Raw genomic sequence first — 18,061 nt, 5'->3', positions numbered from 1 at the left:
AGGTCTAACAGGCTGCAGAAGGAGTAGCCAGGCCCTGCAGTGAGGTCACGGATGACTCTTCCCCCGGCCAGAGTATTCTTTGAGAATGTCCTCTCATTAGTATAGAAAATGAAGCCAGTGGAATCTGGGTGGCTGAGTTCTTCTCCCTGTGTGGCTTAGACCAGCAGATCTCAGAAGACTGCTAGCAGCGCTGATGACTATCAGAGTGTAGGCATGGCTGGCAGGCTCCAGAGCGGTTCCCACCGAGGAGCTGCCTGGGATGAGGCAGCCTGGAGACTTCAGAAGGGGCTACCCCTTGTGGTGTGGGCTCCGCCTGCACCTCTGGTCTCAAGTCCTATTCCCAAGACAGGCTCTCACCCTATCCCTTTCCTGCCCACCTCAGGTGCCTTGCAAAAGCTGGGCTTCACTGCCCTGTTTCAGCACAGGAGATGCCTTCCCAACTCTTAGTACAACTTGGAGTTTGTCTTCCTGGTCTATTTACTGCACCCCCCTTTACCCTTCCTGGCCTGCTTACCCGCCCACCACCCAAAGAAAAAGGCCTGGGTCTTGTCCAACAAGGCCCCCTGTCCCCTTTAACAAGCGAAGTGTGCTGGCATTGCAATTGGTGGTCTTCTCCCTGAAGGTCGTTAATTAGTACAGAATGTAGACTTCAGTTGTCTTGCCAGCCCCGATGAAAACGCAGCTGGCAGGTAGCCGAGACGGAGGAATTTGTCATAGGTTAGATCAGCCCAGGCTCTAAGAACCAAGTGTAGGGCTTATGCAAATGGTTTTGCTTAGCATGGATCCTGTGTTCTTATTCCCCCTCACTCCCGGCAAGACTTTTTTTTAACTGAAGGGTGGGGAGGGAGAGCAAGCACTTGCCAGATCTCATTCTCAATCAGAAAGGGGCAAATTGCTTTCCCTAAAAGAGAGAAAGGAGGGGAAAAAAGGAGACAAAACACCCATGCTTCGGTCTAATGTACCGAGCCTTTGAAAGCTGAATTGCTCAATAGGAAAGGAGCAGTGAGTGTATTTGGAGAGATCATTATCCTCATCAGGACCCTTTCACACTCTCTGGGAGGCCCAGGAGCACCTGGGTGGGGACGCAGAACACTGGAGTTCTATTCCTCACCTGCTGTGATGTGTCACCTCCTTAACCCTGCCTCAGTTTCCCCAACTTTGGCAGGCCGTGAGTACCAGCCTCAGGTAGCCAGAGTGTCTGGGTGCCGTGGGTCCCAGCAAAGCAACTGTTATGGTGGCTTCTCTCAGCACATGTGGCAGTAGCTCGAGTGCCATGAAGAGCTCTGGAGATACAGTCAGACGGGCAAGGCAACCAGGAGCTGTATGACGCAGGGCATATTCCTTAGCCTCTCTGAGCTTCAGCTCCTTCATCTGTCAAAACAAGGGCAACAACCTGTCCCTCATGTTGAAGTTCAGAATGTACCTGGTGCACAGTAAGGGCTCAGGTAATGTTTGATGAGAACGAATGAAGCAAGATAGCAAGAGAGAGTAACAAGTATGCTACCTGCTGGGCTCTAGATGCTCAGCAAAATGTTGGCTGAAAAATCTCGACTGGCCCTCTGTCATGGTGACCAGGCCAAAAATTAATCAAAGAAAAGCTGAATTTCAGATTTGTAAGATAAGGACCAAGTTTGTTCTTCTTTTGTCATTTGCACTGAGGTCATCAAGTTGACATTTCAGGTGGGTGGGAGTTGGAGTAGAAGGAAACTCCAGGTTAATCTAGGGACAAGGACTTTTAACTGCAGCACCATTGACATTTTGGGGCAGTATAATTCCCTGCGGTGGGGCTCCCCCCATACAAGGTAGGATCATTAGCAGCTTCTCTACCTACACCCTGCCAGTGGTACCTCCTCCATGTGACAGCCAGAGTGTCTCCAGGCTCTTCCAGATGCTCCCTGGAGGGCAAAAACCTCTCTCCCTTGAGAGCGATCACGGATCTATGGTCATTTCCTCTGGAAAAGGTAGTTAATGACCCAGACTAAGGGCTGGGATGCTTACAGTTCAGCTGCTGCTCAACACGATGATAGAAAGGAGTCACTTGCTTAAGGACCATGATGAAGGTCAAAGGGGGGTGTGAACCCGAGTTTTGTGCATGCTGAAATGAAAGGGTATCACAGACTTGCAGTTTCCAGTCCAGCACTTAAGGAGCTTGGAAGATGCCTTTAGTCCTAACAAGTAAAAAGGTGAACAAACTGAAAAGTCAGTAATTCTCCTTAGGTCAACCAGAGAAGTGAGGTTATAGGGTAAATGCTGCCTCCAGGTTGGAGAGTCAAACAGGTGAACATAGAGAATTACAACTCATTGGAGCAGAAACCCACTAGGAGGAATCACCACAAGTCCCAGTGCCAGGGTAGGAACACTAAACTGCTAACTAATTGCTGCAAGCTCAGTATAGACAAGCCCGAGAGTTGAAGTCCAGAGTGAAATAGTTACGGGGGTGGTGGAAACCACACTTTTGTAATGTTACTTCAGGAGCTCCACCAGGTTCTTACAGAGAAAATCTGCTCAAGGTCTGGCAGGAGTAGGGGAAAGAGGTCATTCTGAACATAACATACTGCATAACATTCTGTTCTTCTTAACAAGGCTTTCCCTCAAGAGAAGCTGTGTTACAGACTCTAAAATGCCAGGGCTTAATCAGAGCTGAGATGACCTGAGGAAGGGAAGTACCCAACTCCAGTCCACTAGAGCCATTCTGTCTCATACCTACATGAGCAGGCAGGAGGACTGGGAAGCACTTGTGCAGTCCACAGTCCTGGGCCTGGGCTCACTGACACCTAATCACAAGCCTGGGGAATGTTTCCCTCTCAACACATCTCACCACCACATATTGGAGGCCTACTTATAGCAAGCAGTTCTTACCCTGTACTTCATGTCCAGCTATCAAGAAAATTACAAGGCATACTGAAAGGTAAAAACACAGTTCAAGAGATAGAGCAAGCATCAGAACTGGACTCAGCTATGACAAAGTCTTGGTTTATCAGCCCGGGAATTTGAGACAACTTAGTTAATATGCTAAGTGCTCTAATGGAGAAAGTAGGCAGCATGCAAGAACAGATGGGCCATGTAAGCAGTGAGACCAACTTTCTAAGAAATAACCACAAAGAAATGCTAGGGATTAAAAGCTCTGTTAGACAAATGAAGAATGGCTTTGATGAATTTTCTGGTAAATGAGACAGAGCTGAGGAAAGAATCTATGATTTTGAATATGTGTCTCTGTGACTTTCTCATCAGACACAGTGCCTGATACCTACAAGTTAAAGTGGGAAAAGTTTATTTCAGCTCAGTTTGTGGAGGTTTCGGTCCATAGTCAGCTGGCTCCAAGGTAAGGTGGCATGGCACAGGAGAAACAGTCCATGGCATGGCATCAGGAAGCAGCAGTCATCAAGGGAGAAGAAAGGATGTATATATACACCCTTCTGAGACGCACCCACAGTGATCCACCTCCACCAGGTTTCACCCTCCCACATCACATCCAGCCATAAACCCATCAGTGGACTAATCCAGTGATCAGTATCACATATCCATGATCTAGTCCCCTCCGCAAAGCTCCACCTATGAGTGTATGAGGCTTTGGGGGGACTTCTAGATGTAAGGTATAATTTACCAATAGAAACTTCTAAAATGAAAAAGGAAAGAAAAAGAAGATGGGGGAAGAAAAGAAAAATCCAAGAATCAAAATGTACATTTGTGTAATGGGCATATCAGAAATAAAAGAAAGAAAAAAACAGGAAGAAACATTTGAAGTAATAATGACTGAATTTCCCCAAATTGGTATTTGGTCAGCCATCAAACCACAGATTCAAAAGGTTCAGAAAACATAAGTGGGATAAATGCCAGAAAACAAACTAAAACAACAACAACAACAACAACAACAACAACAACAACAAATACCTGCATTTAAGCATATCGTGTTCAAATCAAAGACTAGGGAAAACAGTCTTGAAAGAGACCAAAAAAAAAGAATTATCTTACCTATATTGTACAGGAACAAAGAATCACCTCCAACTTCTCCTCAGAAACCATGCGAGAAAGAAGAGTAGAACAAAATATTTAAAGTATTGAGGAGAAAAAGAAAAAAAAACATAACAACGTAGAATTCTGCACCTGCAAAATTACTCTTCAGAAGTAAAGAAGAAATAATGCTTTTTAAATCACATAGTATAAAGAGAATTTGTTACCAGTAGATACTCCTTGCAATAAATGTTAAAAGAAGTTTTTCATAGAGGAGGAAAAAACTGTCCATCAGAAACGTAAATATATATATAAAGAAGAAAGAGAAAAGCTTTAGAGAAGAACTAAGTAGAGGTAAAATAAAAACTTATTTTTCTTATTTTTAATTGATCTAACAGATAACCATTAATTCAAAACAATAATAGCAATGTTGCCTGTGATTATGTATGCTTATGTAAATAGTCCCCTACTTATGGTGGTTCGATTTCTTATTTTTCCAATTTTATGATGCAAAAGTATATTCTCACAATCATTCTGTTTTTTCTTTTAGTTCAGTATTCAATAAATTACATGAGGTATTCAACACTTTAAATATAAAATAGGCTTTGTGTTAGATGATTTTTGCCTAATTGTAGGCTAATGTGACTATTCTGAGCATGTTTAAGGTAGGCAAGGCTAAGCAATGACATTGAGTAGATTAGCTGTGTTAAATGCATTGTTGAGTAGTGATATTTTTAGTTTTATATTGGGTCTATTGAGACATAACACCATCATAAGTTGAGGAGCGTCTGTCTGTTTATATATGTGAAATGAATGACAGCAAAGATAACAAGGGATGTGAGGGAGTAATTAGAAATGTTTGGTGATTATTAAGGAGGTACACTGCATATGAATCAGGACAGTGTTATTTGAAAATGGACTTGAGTTAGGTGTCAACTGCAAACTCTCGTATTATCACTAAACAAGTAAAAAAAGGTGTAAGTGATGTGCTAGGAAAAGATAGAAAATGAAATTATCAAATGCTCACTTAACACCAGAAAGTGCACTTAATCTGCTGGAAGATACGATAAGTAAAATTCTTGAAGACATAGGCATAGGCAAGAACTTTCTGGACAGAACCTCAGCTGCACAGGAGATAACACCAAGAACCAACAAATGGGATTATTTCAAATTAAAAAGCTTCTGCGCAACAAAAGAAACTACAAACAGAGTGAAGAGACAACCTATAGAATGGGGAAAAATTTTGCCAGCTATTCCTTGGAGAGAGGACTAACATTTAAATTACACAGAACTCAAAAGAATTAGACCTCTTCCCTCAAAATAAAAAACCCAATCAAAAAATGAGCAACTGAAATGAATAGACATGTCCCATAAGACATAAAAACAGTCAATAAATACATTTTTAAAAGTGTTCAACATCACAGGCCATTAGAGAAATGCAAATTAAACCAACACAGAGATTCCATCCTACTCCAGAAAGAATGCCATCATCAAGAAATCAACTAATAATGCGTGCTGGCAGGGCTGTGGAGAAGAGGAACATTTCTGCTCTGCTGGAAGGAGGGTAAACCAGCACAATCACTATGAAAATCAGAGTGGAAATTCCTCAAAAAGCTAAAAGTACTGCTTCCTTTGGCAGCACATACACTACAATCGGAAAGATGCAGAGATTAGCCCCTGCATGAGGATGGGATGCACATTTGTGTATTGTTCCATATTTTTAGGCTCCCGGGGCGGGGCCCCACATTGCTACCCCTCCCTATACGCTTGTCCCTGACAATAAAATTCTGTATTTTGGCAGGGAATAAAGCAAAAACTAGAAATTCCATTCAACCCAGATACTTCTCCTGGGTATCTTCCCTAAAAAGTTAAAGATATCATATTACAGTGATACATGTATGCTCATGTTTATAGCAGCACAATTCATAATAGCTAAGTCTGGGAAGTGGCTTAGATCTCCATCAACAGAAAGAAAATATGGTATTATTCACAATGGAGTACTATAGTGCCATAAAGAAGGATAAAGTTGAGTCATTTGTAGGAAACTGGATGCACCCTGAGACCATAATGTTAAGTGAAATAAATCAGACACACAAACTTAAATATCACATGGTTGCTCTTCTATGAGAAACCCAAAGTATAAATAAAAAGCAAAATAAAAGACAGGCAATAAAAAAAAATCCACAAAAGCAGTGAACAATGTGCCAAAAGCAAGAGTGAACAAGTGGGAAGACATTAAACCACAGAACTTCTGTGCAGCAAAGAGCACAAGCGCCAGAATGCAAAGCCTACAACACATGGGGCCAGACAGAATAGCTGCAAGCCACACATCTGATCAAAGGCTAATATCCAAAATAGGTGAGGTACTTCTGCGACTCTACACTAAAACACACCCAGCACGGGTAACCCAGTTAGACATAGGCAAAGACTTTAAACTGGAGTCGATATTTCTCTACAGAAGACATGCAAATGACAAAAGGTATATGAATGATGCTTAATGTAACTAACTTCATGGATATGCAGATGAAAACCACAATGAAATATTGCCTCATAGCCATTAGGGTGAATATGAAAGAAAGGAAAGAAAGAAAAGGGAAGGAGGAAGGAAGAGAAAGAAGAGAGAGGGTAGATCAGAGGTGGAGCATTTGTCTAACGTGCTTGAGGCCCTTGGTTCAATTCCCCAGCACAGCAAAACAAAGAAAACAATGAACAGAAGAAGCAAAAGAGGAAAGAAAAGAAAATAAAAAGAAGGAAAGTAAGTATTGGCTAAGAAGGAGGCCCTGGGACCCTTGTGTAACTTTGGTAGGGATTTAAAATGGTGAACCCACTTTGAAAAATAGTATGGAGGATCCTCAAAAGTTAAAGTAAAATTACCATAAGATCCAGTGGTCCCACTTCCAGATGTTTATCCCAAAGAACTGAAAACAAAGTTGTGAAAAAATATTCACACTCCCAGGTTGAAAGCAGCATTATTCTCAATAGTCAAAGGTAGAAACCATCTAAGCATCAATAGATGGAAGAATAGATAAGCAAAATGTAAAATATCCATGCAATGAAATATGATTTAGCCTTTAAAACAAGGGAAGTATGGTCAGATGCTACAACGCGGATGAATCTTAGGATATGATGCCAAGTGCAATAAGCCAGAGTACAATTCTGTGTGCTTTGACTTAAGTGAGGTATCTATGATAGCTAAGTTTCATTAAACATGAAGTTACTTCTGTTTGGAGAAGGCATGTTTGCTGTAATATGAAAAATAATAATATAACACCAAAAGCATCACCCACAAAAACTGCTAAATCAGGCTTTACTAAAATTTAAAACTTTTGCTCTGCAGAAGACATCACTGAGAGAATCGAGACAACCCACAGGCTGGAATATATTTTCAAAATATTTAAGTGATAAAGGATTTGTATTTAAAATCTTCAAAGGACTTTCAACTATAAGAAAATCAATTATCCCCTTACAAATAGGCAGAATTTGAGCAGCCACCTCACCAAAGGACTCACGCAGGTGAAAGGCAAGCATAGGAGAAGCTGCTCACACTGTCTGCCACTAGGGAAGTACAAACCATGGCAATTACAGGACAGCGCTGCACACCGGCTCCACTTGGAGGCCCACAATGAACAAAGCTGACAGTGGTGACGGCTGGGGAGGGTGTGGGCAGCCACATGATCCTCATGGCTCACGGGAGGCAGAACGGTGCAGCAACTTTGCAAGACAGTTTAGCAGTTTCTTTCAAAGGTAAATATTTGTGTTCAACTGATTCAAAATTTATATCCATGCAAAAACTTGTATATGAGTATTTGTAACAGCTTCATTTATCATCAGTAAAAACTAGAAGCACCAAAATACTCTTTACTGGGTAATGGATTAAACATACTAGGATACATCCATGCAATGGACTATTAATCAGTGATCAAAATAAGAAATGGGACAAAAAGTGGCAAAAAAAAAATGACTGAGTCTTAAATGCATATTGATGAGTGAAAGACACCTTTCTGAATGATTGTGGCTAAAATAATCAATGGTAACCAGACCCTTAACAGGGGAGCAGGGAAGGCTGGACAGTGATGTTGGATAGTGAAGGTCAGGTTTCTTGGTTTATTTTTTGTTCTTTGTTTTGTTTTTCCTGTAATAAGGACTGGAAGTGGGGCCTTTGTACTGAGCTACATCCCTTCCCTTTTTAAAATTTTGTTTTGAGACAGAGTCTGCTAGGTTGCTAAAATATTTAAACTGGTGTCAAGCTTGCAATTCTCCTGCTTCAGCCCTGGCAGAGTGCTGGGATTACAGGCATGCATCACCACACCTGGGCAAGGGTTTTGTTTTTGTTTTAGATCAGTGAAACTACTGTGTATGATACTGTAATTTTACAAACGTGACACTAAGTATTTGCCAAAAGTCATTGAAATTTACAGCACAAGGAATGAACTTTAATGTATGTAAAAAGTTTTTAATTATTTAAAACATTGGAGGATGTCCGGATGGAATGCTAAATTGTTAAAATGATCTAACTGTATTATAAATATGTGAAACCATCTTCCTACAGAAGGTGGGAGAAACAAGTTGATCTACACAATTTTGGAAGTGATCAGAGTCTGTAAACCTAAAGGCAGAAGAAACTGTACTCTGGAATTGAACAGTTAAATAGATGCATGGTGGGTGTTGGCAGGCAGATTTTCACTATTGCACTGGGAGATTATAAATAAGCAAGAGGAAGAGGTTGGATGAACCATGGAGTAATGGGTTAGAATTGGAGATGCTAGTGTGACCTCATACTTACAGGTGGCTGCACAAGGAAATACATGTCCACACGTGCACGTATATAGCCCCAGACACACACAGTTCCCCAGTCTTCTGGTTGACAGGATGGACACAATGGCACTTCAGTAGGAATGGGCACAGCTCGAACCTGGATCTTGCTTTCTGATTCCACTCTGCAATAAAAGGAGCTGGACTACTTGAAGAAAGAGCTGAGTCTAGGATTGGGTCAAGAAATATAGGCTGGTGATTTAGCTTAGTCGTTCTGGTGCCTGCCACGCAAGCACAAGGTCCCAAGTTCAATCCCTGGTACAAAAAAAAAAAAGAAATATATAAAATGAGACTAGAGCATCGTGTATTGCCAGAAAGTAAGGAGGTGCTCAAGATGGTGAGATAATACCTACAGAAGCAGTTCAGGAAAATTATGAAGCTTAAATGGGCTCTGAGTGACACCTGTGAATTCAGTAACAGTGTCTATTTTGACTTCTCTGAAGCCTTCGGGTCCTAAGCTGCTGAAGTGATTCTGAGTAAGAGAGATGTCTATGCATTTAGAGAAGGATGAGTCCTTGCTTTTACAAATAACTTACAAATGCAGACTGTACCAGTTCCACCTGAGAAAGACAATACCTGCATTTTTTTTTTAGTTATTACAAGTTATGAAGCATATTCTAGAAGTTCAAGGCAATAAGAACTACAGGCAGATGTGCAGCAAGGGCTCCCTCACCCTAAACACCTCCTGCTACTGCGTGTTACCTTACGTTCCTTTATGTTCCTTTACGTTCTTTTTGAAAATGAAGTCAATTCATGGTCCTCAGTGTCCCCTATTAATCCACAATCCATACTGAGCTGCAAAATGGTACAGTCTTTTAATTCTCTTGTCTAAAACTGTGCAGTAGCTCTTTGTGGCCAGAGGGAGTGCTTTTTCAACAGTCTTTTGAACAGGAGCACAATTTCATCCAAATGAGATATCATGCAGCAACTTAATGAAACCAGTAACAGCGAACAACTGCCTGATCTGCCAACACCTGGAAGGCACAGGTGACTGACTGCAAGGATCCACATTACAGTGCTGAGAAGCATCAGCCGAGGGGCAGGATGCACAGTCCTTAGCATAGCACACAGAGCCCACTGCGATCTGCTGAGATCTCCAGCTTCCTCAGTGCCATACTTCTCTGTACAGCCCTCAGTCTGCACAGGGGGACACTTCTAGATCTCAGTTTTCTCCACTGTAAAACGGGAATACTAAAACTCATGCACGTTATGAGAATTAATGGAGTTAATATACTTAAAGCATTTAGAGGGCTAAGGTGTGGCTCAGTGTCAGAACACTTGCCTAGTGATGCCCTGGGTTCCACTGATGCTCAATGCAAGATGAAAGGGGAGGGGAGGGGGTGGGGGAGGGAGGAGGAAGAGGAAGAGAGGGAGGAGAAGGAGGAGGAGGAGAGGGGGAAGCTGGGTGTGGCGATGCACACCTGTAATCCCAGCACTCGGGAGGCTGAGGCAGGAGGATCATTGCAAATTCGAGGCCAGCCTGGGTGCATAGTGAGTTGGAGCCCAGCCTGCACTAAATAGCAAGATCCTGTCTCAAAAACAAACAAACAAAACCAAAAAAAGCACTTAGTGCCTCCTGCTTAGAAATAACCTCTACTAATTTTTAAACCGGCCTTCAACATGGCCTTGCGAAACTTGTTAGTCTCTGCACAATGCTATCTAAAGCATCTGCATCCTGCTCCTGCTATTTCTTCTCCATAAAACATCTTGTCTTCTCCCTTCTTCTTCTCCAACACGGCCTCACCATGCAGCACTGCGGCCTTGCGCTCAGCGGAGAACGGTGCGTCTTTAGGACCATGGTTCCAGCATCTAGCAGTCATGCAAGAAATGCTTCCTGGGTAGAAATGCAGTAGCAAAGTAAACAAACGACCTGTTGCAAACTAGGAAAGGATTGACTTCAAATTTGTTGTGAAGAAATGCCCACAAGAGGGCAAGAGTGCTTCAGAATGCAAAAGAGGAGGCTCTGCCGGCCTCACACAGGAGGCGGGAGCCAGCAAGGACCTGCTCCCCTGGCACAGAGGGTCCCAGCGAACCCCAAACCAGTGCCCCTCAGGCCCCACTGTCTTCTCGATGAAGTGGAACACGTTTCTTGTGCTGAGCACAAGAATGCCCACATTTCCCCTCCTGCCATCCGCAGTATCGCCCTGGCCTAGCCCTTCTCTGTCGCTCCCCATCAGGACTTCCTGGTCCAGGATCCATCTCCCCAGAACCTTCAAAAGATCCGTGCACAGCAGAGTTGGAAGTGGGTGCTGGGCAGGGATGCAGGGCCCCCGGGGGGGGCACTCTTCCACACACCTGTGGGGCCAGCCCACTCTGCAGGAAACCGTACCCAGAAGTTTCTGGCAGCTGCTGAGAAGGTGGCTTCTCCACATCCCCCTTCTAGGCAGGGATCTGACCCTTAGTTGCCTTGTCAGTCTGGGCCAGAATTGACCACCAGTTCTGCTCAGAAATGAATTTCTCACTTGTCCCTGGACGCAATTCGAAAACAATATTGGACTCCAGAAGAGTGGCGAATCAGCGGTTACAGGCTCGGTCAAATCCTTGAGGGACTTTAAATCCTGTCCACTGTGAACCAAGTAATTTTGATGACTTGCTTTCTAAATCCCGTATTCTGCTCACTTGAGCCTTTCAAGAACTCTCCCAGATGTCCCATAAGCCTCTGTCCTTGCATGTAATTCCGACCCTTCCCTCGCTTTCCAACAGCAGCCCGCACCACGAGGCTTCCACCTGGCCTACAGGCCCTCGGCTTCCAGACAGTAGCCTGTTGGAATCCTCAGTAGACCTGGGTTATCCTCCTGTGGCTCCATTTCCTTTGACTCTGGTAGCCCCGGTCAACTTCTCCATCTCGGACAACACAAGTCTTGCCTTTCTCGCTTACCCCACCAGCTGGTGTGATGCCAGGGAGAAGCGACTGCGCTGGGCTCTGGGCCTGATGTGCGTGCACACAGACAGACAACCACTGCTGCTCACACAGCACGCAGGTAAGGACAGTGGCCATACACCGCCACCCAACCATGATGCTGCGCTGATGTTTTATAACAGGGGAACAATATTTTTAAAAAGTTAAAATAGGTAAACAGTTAATATCATACAGTCTTTTGGAGGAGATAGAGAGTTTTCACGTAGATGTCAGTCGAGTTCTAATTTCACAGCCACCCTGCTCCAAATGCAAGATGATTCTGTGCATCTAGGGCCCAGGAGGGGGGTTGGAGGCAGAGCCAGAAATAAAGGAGACCAAGCGGGCTCCCCCGGTGCAGTCTCTCTGGAGGGAGAAGGTGGGAGGCGCCGATGCCCATGGTTACCCAGCGGGAGAGATGGGGCTCAGGAAGCGGCCCTTCCTCATGAGGGCTCCTCCCTTCGCTGGGTTGGTGGGTGTTGCTGTGTCTGCTGATCTCCTTCGGGGCTCTGCGGAAAAAAGGTCTCAGGTGTGAACACTGTGTGGGAGGGATTGTGGTAAACTGTGGGTGTGGGAGAGAGCCAGGCAGAGCGTGGAGGCTGGGGAAGGAGCAGAACGGGGGCGCAGCTCAGGTCAAGCATCCAACGGCCGCATGCTGATGGGGTGGGAGCAAAGGTCTTTGCCAAGATCTCCCTCTTGCCGCCCGAGAGAACGCCTGGAACGCCCGGCACTCCTCTTGCTCTGCCTTACACAAGAGCCCTGATGAAGGTGAAGATTTACGAGACGGACGCGCTACCTACTGCGCTGATGAGTTTCTTAAAGGCGAAGATTTAATCCAAACAGTGTCACCTTATACTCAACTTAAATACGGGGCTCTAAGCCGGGCAGCAGGAAACGGTCCGCAGGCAGGCGAGTCTGATGTGGGGATGGATCTGGAGGAGCCGCCTGGGCGGTGGGAGCAGCGTGGGAACACCAGGTGCACCCCCGTGTGGCGGGGGCGCAAAAGACTCAGCCGGTGCCCGCCTGTGCGCCAGCCAGGCCTAGGCCTAGACGTCACGTGTGGGCAGGTGTGGGTCGGGCGGCTCTCACAGGCCCGCTGCTCCGGGTGCCCGTGTCAGTGTCAGTCTGCAGTCGCACACTCGGGAGGCAGAGCGAGGGCCTTCTCTACTTCTGTTCCCCACTTCGTCCTCCATATTGGATACGCCCTTCCGTGCTGTGACTGAATGACCGAACAAATGGGCAAAGGAGCACAGCGTGCAGTGTTGCCGCCAGGTCCGAGGCAGAGGCCAGTGTCGCGCAGGAAGCGGGAGTGAGGCAAAGGTCTGCAGGCGAAGCTGGCTGGAGCCCATTTCCCTGCGACCAAGCTCAGAGTGCGGCGCGCAGCGCTCCCCCCACAGGCCGCGTCCTCCACGGCTGGGCACTTCAGCCTTTGGAAATGCCCTTCTGCCATGAGCCAACATTTTCTTCTAGTAATTGGACCTGCTCTTCTTAGTGTGTCTTCAAGAACCGTCGCTCTGTTTAATTTTATTACTGCACATTATGCAGGCTGGGGTTCCGTTTGGCATTCGCACATGCGTGCACTTTTCTCCCCGCCTCTCCTCCTCTCCTTCAGTCCTCTTCCTCTTCTCTCATACTCTCCCTCCTACTTTCATACCTCCTTTCCCCCCTAACTTCCTCATACAAGAGTTTATATGAGGAAGTAATTGCTAAAATGTATTAAAGTTTGGGCTAGGCCCTTTGCTAAGAACTTAGTGTGTATTATATGCATAGGAGCAAAAGTGATCCTGTTGTTATCTACGTTGGGTGAATAGAAAACAGGCTCGGAAACGTTAAATGACAGGCACCAGGTCACACAACTAAGCAAGTGGTAGACCAGGATCCAGACCCAAGTCTGTTTAATTACAGATCCAATTCTTTCACACTAAACTATAACAGCTTTGCATGACAGCCCTTCATATCTGTCAGCAGCTGTTAAATCTGCTTCATGACAATTTTGTGTTACCCAGATTTCCATTACTATACCACAATACCTGAGAGAATCGTCTTATAAAGAGAAAAGGGTTATTTTGGCTCACAGCTTTGGAAATTTTAGGGCATGACTGATGGGCCCTATCGCTCTGGGTCTGCGGTGAGGTAGCACATTTGGTGGGAGGAAGTGGTAGGGCCAACGTTTACCCTGTGGCTAAGAATGAATGAGGAAGAGAGAGGAAGAGGCCAGGGCCCCACAGCACCCTTGGAGAGCACTCCCTAATGACCCAGACCTCCCCTGGGCCCTGCTCTTAAAGGTCCCACCACCCCCAGGAGCACCGTGGGCCCGGACCACATCTTTAACATGTGGGCCTTTGGGGAGACTTGTCCAAGGCCCCACAAACTCTGTCTCATTGCTCAGCTGTTCACACGTCCAAGGAAAGCTCCAGGCATGTACTGAGACATGTGCTCGGACTGCACTCAGTCCCTTGATATTACCACAGAACACCCCGTAGATAGGTATTATTATTCTCCCTTCACAGATGAGGCGCAGAGACCTGGAACAGGATGTCTAAAATGAAATACAGAGAAAGAAAGTGTTGGGGGAAGGATTAAAAAACAGACTCATTCTCCTACCAAAGAGAAGCTTTTAAATGCTATATTTTGTCCCTGAAGTTACCATTTGACTTGGCCAAAACCTGAGACCATCTAGAGAAAAAAAAATTTTAAACAATAAAGTTAATCAATACAACAAGAAAGTGAATTATTGACAACAACATTGAAATAAACGTTTGCCAGTTCTGATAAAGAAAAAGCAAAATATTATTAAAACTAAGAATGAGAGGGGCCGGAAATGTAGCTCAGTGGCACCACGTCTGCCTCACAAGTACAAGGTCCTGAATTCGATCCCTGGTACAAAAAAAGAGAGAGAGAAAGGAAATAGTACTTTTCAATTATGAAAGAATGCATATATAATTTTATAGCAATGAACTTTATCTCTGAAAGGAATGGATCATTTTGTAGAAGACTTCCTTAAAATATGTAGAAAACCCAAATATATCAGTAATGATAGCAAGAATTGAAAAGACAGTGGAAGACAAAACCCTTAAAATGGCATTTGTAGCTTTTCTATTCCAGTGGAAGCTTGTACCAGCTTGTTTTGAACCAATCCCTAGTTCAGAATAAATGAGAAACAAACCGTCAAGAGTCACTGCAGAGACACAGGGCAGCAAATCTTTGCTGGAGCAAGACCCTAGGAAGAGCAAAGGCTGCGGTGGTGACTCCGATGTTTGCTGTGGTCCTTCCCACTGGGACACTTGATAAAAAAATTAGAGTTGAGAAGGTTTGACTGCTTGAGGCTTGGTGACCAAATCCTGACGGTCAGAGCCCACAGGGGGAAGTTGTGGTCAGCTCTCTGGATGCTCAGCTGGAATCTCCCAGATATGTAGATGAGGGAAAGGGGCCCTCCCAAACACGAAAGCCCTGCTGCTCTCTGACTGGCCAGCCAAGTGCCCTGCTCTGCAAGGAACAGCAATAAAAAGAATTTTAATCTAAACAAGAAGATTACATCTACAAAATCAAATTATTTCTCCAATTTTGTATACATAATTCCTAGTGTTCTCCCTCCTTCACTCCTGCCAAATAAACAAGTATTCAAAAAGGCAGAAAATGACTTAAAAACAAGAGAAATAGTAGGCAGTAGAAGTGGATTCACATATATTAAGATAGTCAGGTTATCAATGCAAACTTTTAAAAAATTGTAAATATGTAAAATAAATTAAATGAAAAGATAGCAATTTTGCAGAGAACTAAAAACTATAAAAAGAGACTCAGGGATGGGGGTATAGCCCAGTGATGGAACACTTTCCCACTTGCCTAGTGCAAGGCCCTGGATTGGATCCCCCGCACTGAAAAAAATCATAAATTTTTAAAAGATTCAAATGGAAATTTAATATTTAATAAATTTAATGGAAAATACAAAAACAAATCAAGAACTTAAAGGATTTTTTTTTTTTACAGTATATTAGTGTAGCCAGAGGGAGAATTAGTGAGTTGAAAGACAGGCCAAGAAAATCCAGACTGAAGCAAACTAATAAAAAAACGGACAAAAGAGAAGGCACACATAAGATTAAGTAGTGGATGAAAAGAATTATTGTACATTTAATTGGAATCACAGGGGAGGAAAATGAGGCAAAATAATATATGAAAAGATATTGATTGAGAACTCTGCAGTGAAATAAAACATCAAGTCAAAAATTTAAGAAACTATGAAGTTTAAACAGAGTGAAGCAAAAAGTCATACCTATGCCCGTTATAGGAAATCTTACGGGAAAAAAAGACAGAAAAACCTAAAAGCAGCACGTGGTGAATAGACTAATGGTCAACTTGTAGCATCCAGCTGAACTGGATCAGCATGCTTGGGCGTGGAGGATCCACCTGAGGATTGTTGCCAAAGGCACAAAAGGAGAACTGGAGGGGAAGACTGTGGCTGTTGATTTTCTAGGAGAAGCTTGCTGTGGTTGGTTTTCCTGATGTGAACTTGGCTGTTCTCATTGGAGGAGAAGCTTGGGGCCTCGCTGTCACTGGGAACAGCTGCTGTTCTCATCAGGGGAGCTCTGATCTTCACCAAGAACATCACTTCCTGGCTCTGGTGTGGCTCCCTCAGCCTTGTGGCACTAATCCTTCACCCCACCGGCACAGGTTTTCCACCACTGGCCTTTGGGCCTTCTGGGTCCTCTATACGGATAAGCTCGAGACATTGCCATGGGCTCCAGGTCACTGGCTGGACTTGAGGGGGACACTGCTGGGATCCAGGCCCTCAGCTGGACTCTTTAGGCCTCTAGTGTGTGGATGACTCTTACACTCCTTTATAATTGACTTTTTGAGTAAATATCAAATTATATGCCTTGTATTAAATGTATCCCCTGAGGCCAGGGATTTAGCCCAGTGGTTCTGCCACCTGCCTCACAAGCACAAGGTCCTGAGTTCGATCCCCAGTACCAAAAACACTGTATTCCCAAAACCCTGATGGCAACACAGCAGAAGAAAGCAGACATGTCTTCAAAAGAGCAAAAGCAGCAATGATATCTAAGCTAGAGGAGGCATCACAATCTCGGACTGGAAGTTATATTGCAGAGCTACAGTGACAAAAACAGCATGACACTGACACAAAAACAGACACAAAGATCGATGGAACAGAACAGAACAAGCAGAAATTACCCAAGCATTTACTGTCTGATCTTTGACAAAGGGGCTAAAAACACACACTGAAGGAAAGACGGCCTCTTTAATAAATAGGACTGGGAAAACTGGCTGTTCACATGCAGATGGCCCCTGTCTCTCACAGTGACTAAACCAAAATCAAAATGGATCAAAGATCTCAATGTTAAAACAGAGACACCCAATCTGCTGGAAGATGAAACTCTTGAGGACACAGGTGTAGGCATGGACTTTCCAAAGAGAACCCCAGTGGCACAAGAGCTAACATCAAGAATCAACAAGTGGGATTGCATCACATTAAAAAGCTCTGCACAGTGAAAGGAACATCCAACAGAGTGAAGTGACGACCCACAGAATGGGGAAAATTTTTTGCCAGCTGTTTCTTAGACAGAGGACTAACTTCTGAAATATATAAAGTACTCAAAAAGACTATACCCCCCCAAAAAAAGACCTAATCAAAAAAATGGGCAAGTGAAATGAATAGACACTTCTCAAATAAAGTAAAAATAATCAATAAATACATGAATAAATGTTCAACTCCACTGGCCATTACAAAAATACAAATTAAAACAATACTGAGATTCCATCTTACTCCAAAAAGAATGGCTATCATCAAGAAATCAATAACGTGACAAAAATCAATAAAAATATAAAAGATTTAGACAACACACTTAACAAACTTAATTTACATCTATAGAATACTGTACTTACTAATGGAAGAATGCATTTCAACTCGCACAGGGAATTGACAAGATACATGCCAAAATTGATCAAATGCTGAATCATTAAGCAAGTTTAAAAACATTTTCAAAGTACAGAGACCATGTACTTATATGATAGCAGATTAAACTAGAAATCAATAGCACAAAGATAACCATAAAATCCCCATGTGATTGGAAATGAACCAGCATGCTTCTAAAAACTCACAAGGAAAAGAAATTAGAATTTTAAAAATTAAATTGAAGTGGAAAAACAGCATATCAAAACATATCACCTACATCTAATATAGTACTTAGATGGAAATGTAATAGCTTTAAATGTGTATTTTAGGGAAAAATAAGAAAATAAAACTGGAAATCAATGAACTTACATACCAATAAGAAAGACAATAAAGAGAAAAAAATGGGTAAAAGTACCAAATGGGATGTGTTAGTAAGCTTTCCAAGGCTGTGACAAAATACCTGAGAAGAGTCAATGTATAGAGAGAAAAGATTC

General features: G+C 43.6%; 1 pseudogene; it reads left to right on the top strand.

Annotated features, from left to right (window-relative positions):
* Nucleotides 1-5,574: 5,574 nt before the first annotated feature.
* Nucleotides 5,575-5,673, top strand: LOC147827555 (U6 spliceosomal RNA; annotated as a pseudogene).
* Nucleotides 5,674-18,061: the final 12,388 nt, after the last annotated feature.

Source organism: Heterocephalus glaber, unplaced genomic scaffold (assembly GCF_053883595.1).
Source record: "Heterocephalus glaber isolate CG9 unplaced genomic scaffold, H.glaber_assembly_v1.0 deba00001444, whole genome shotgun sequence".
NCBI classification, from domain to species: domain Eukaryota; kingdom Metazoa; phylum Chordata; class Mammalia; order Rodentia; family Bathyergidae; genus Heterocephalus; species Heterocephalus glaber.
The sequence above is the reverse complement of the archived record's forward strand: the minus strand, read 5'-3'. Positions and strand labels throughout refer to the sequence as shown.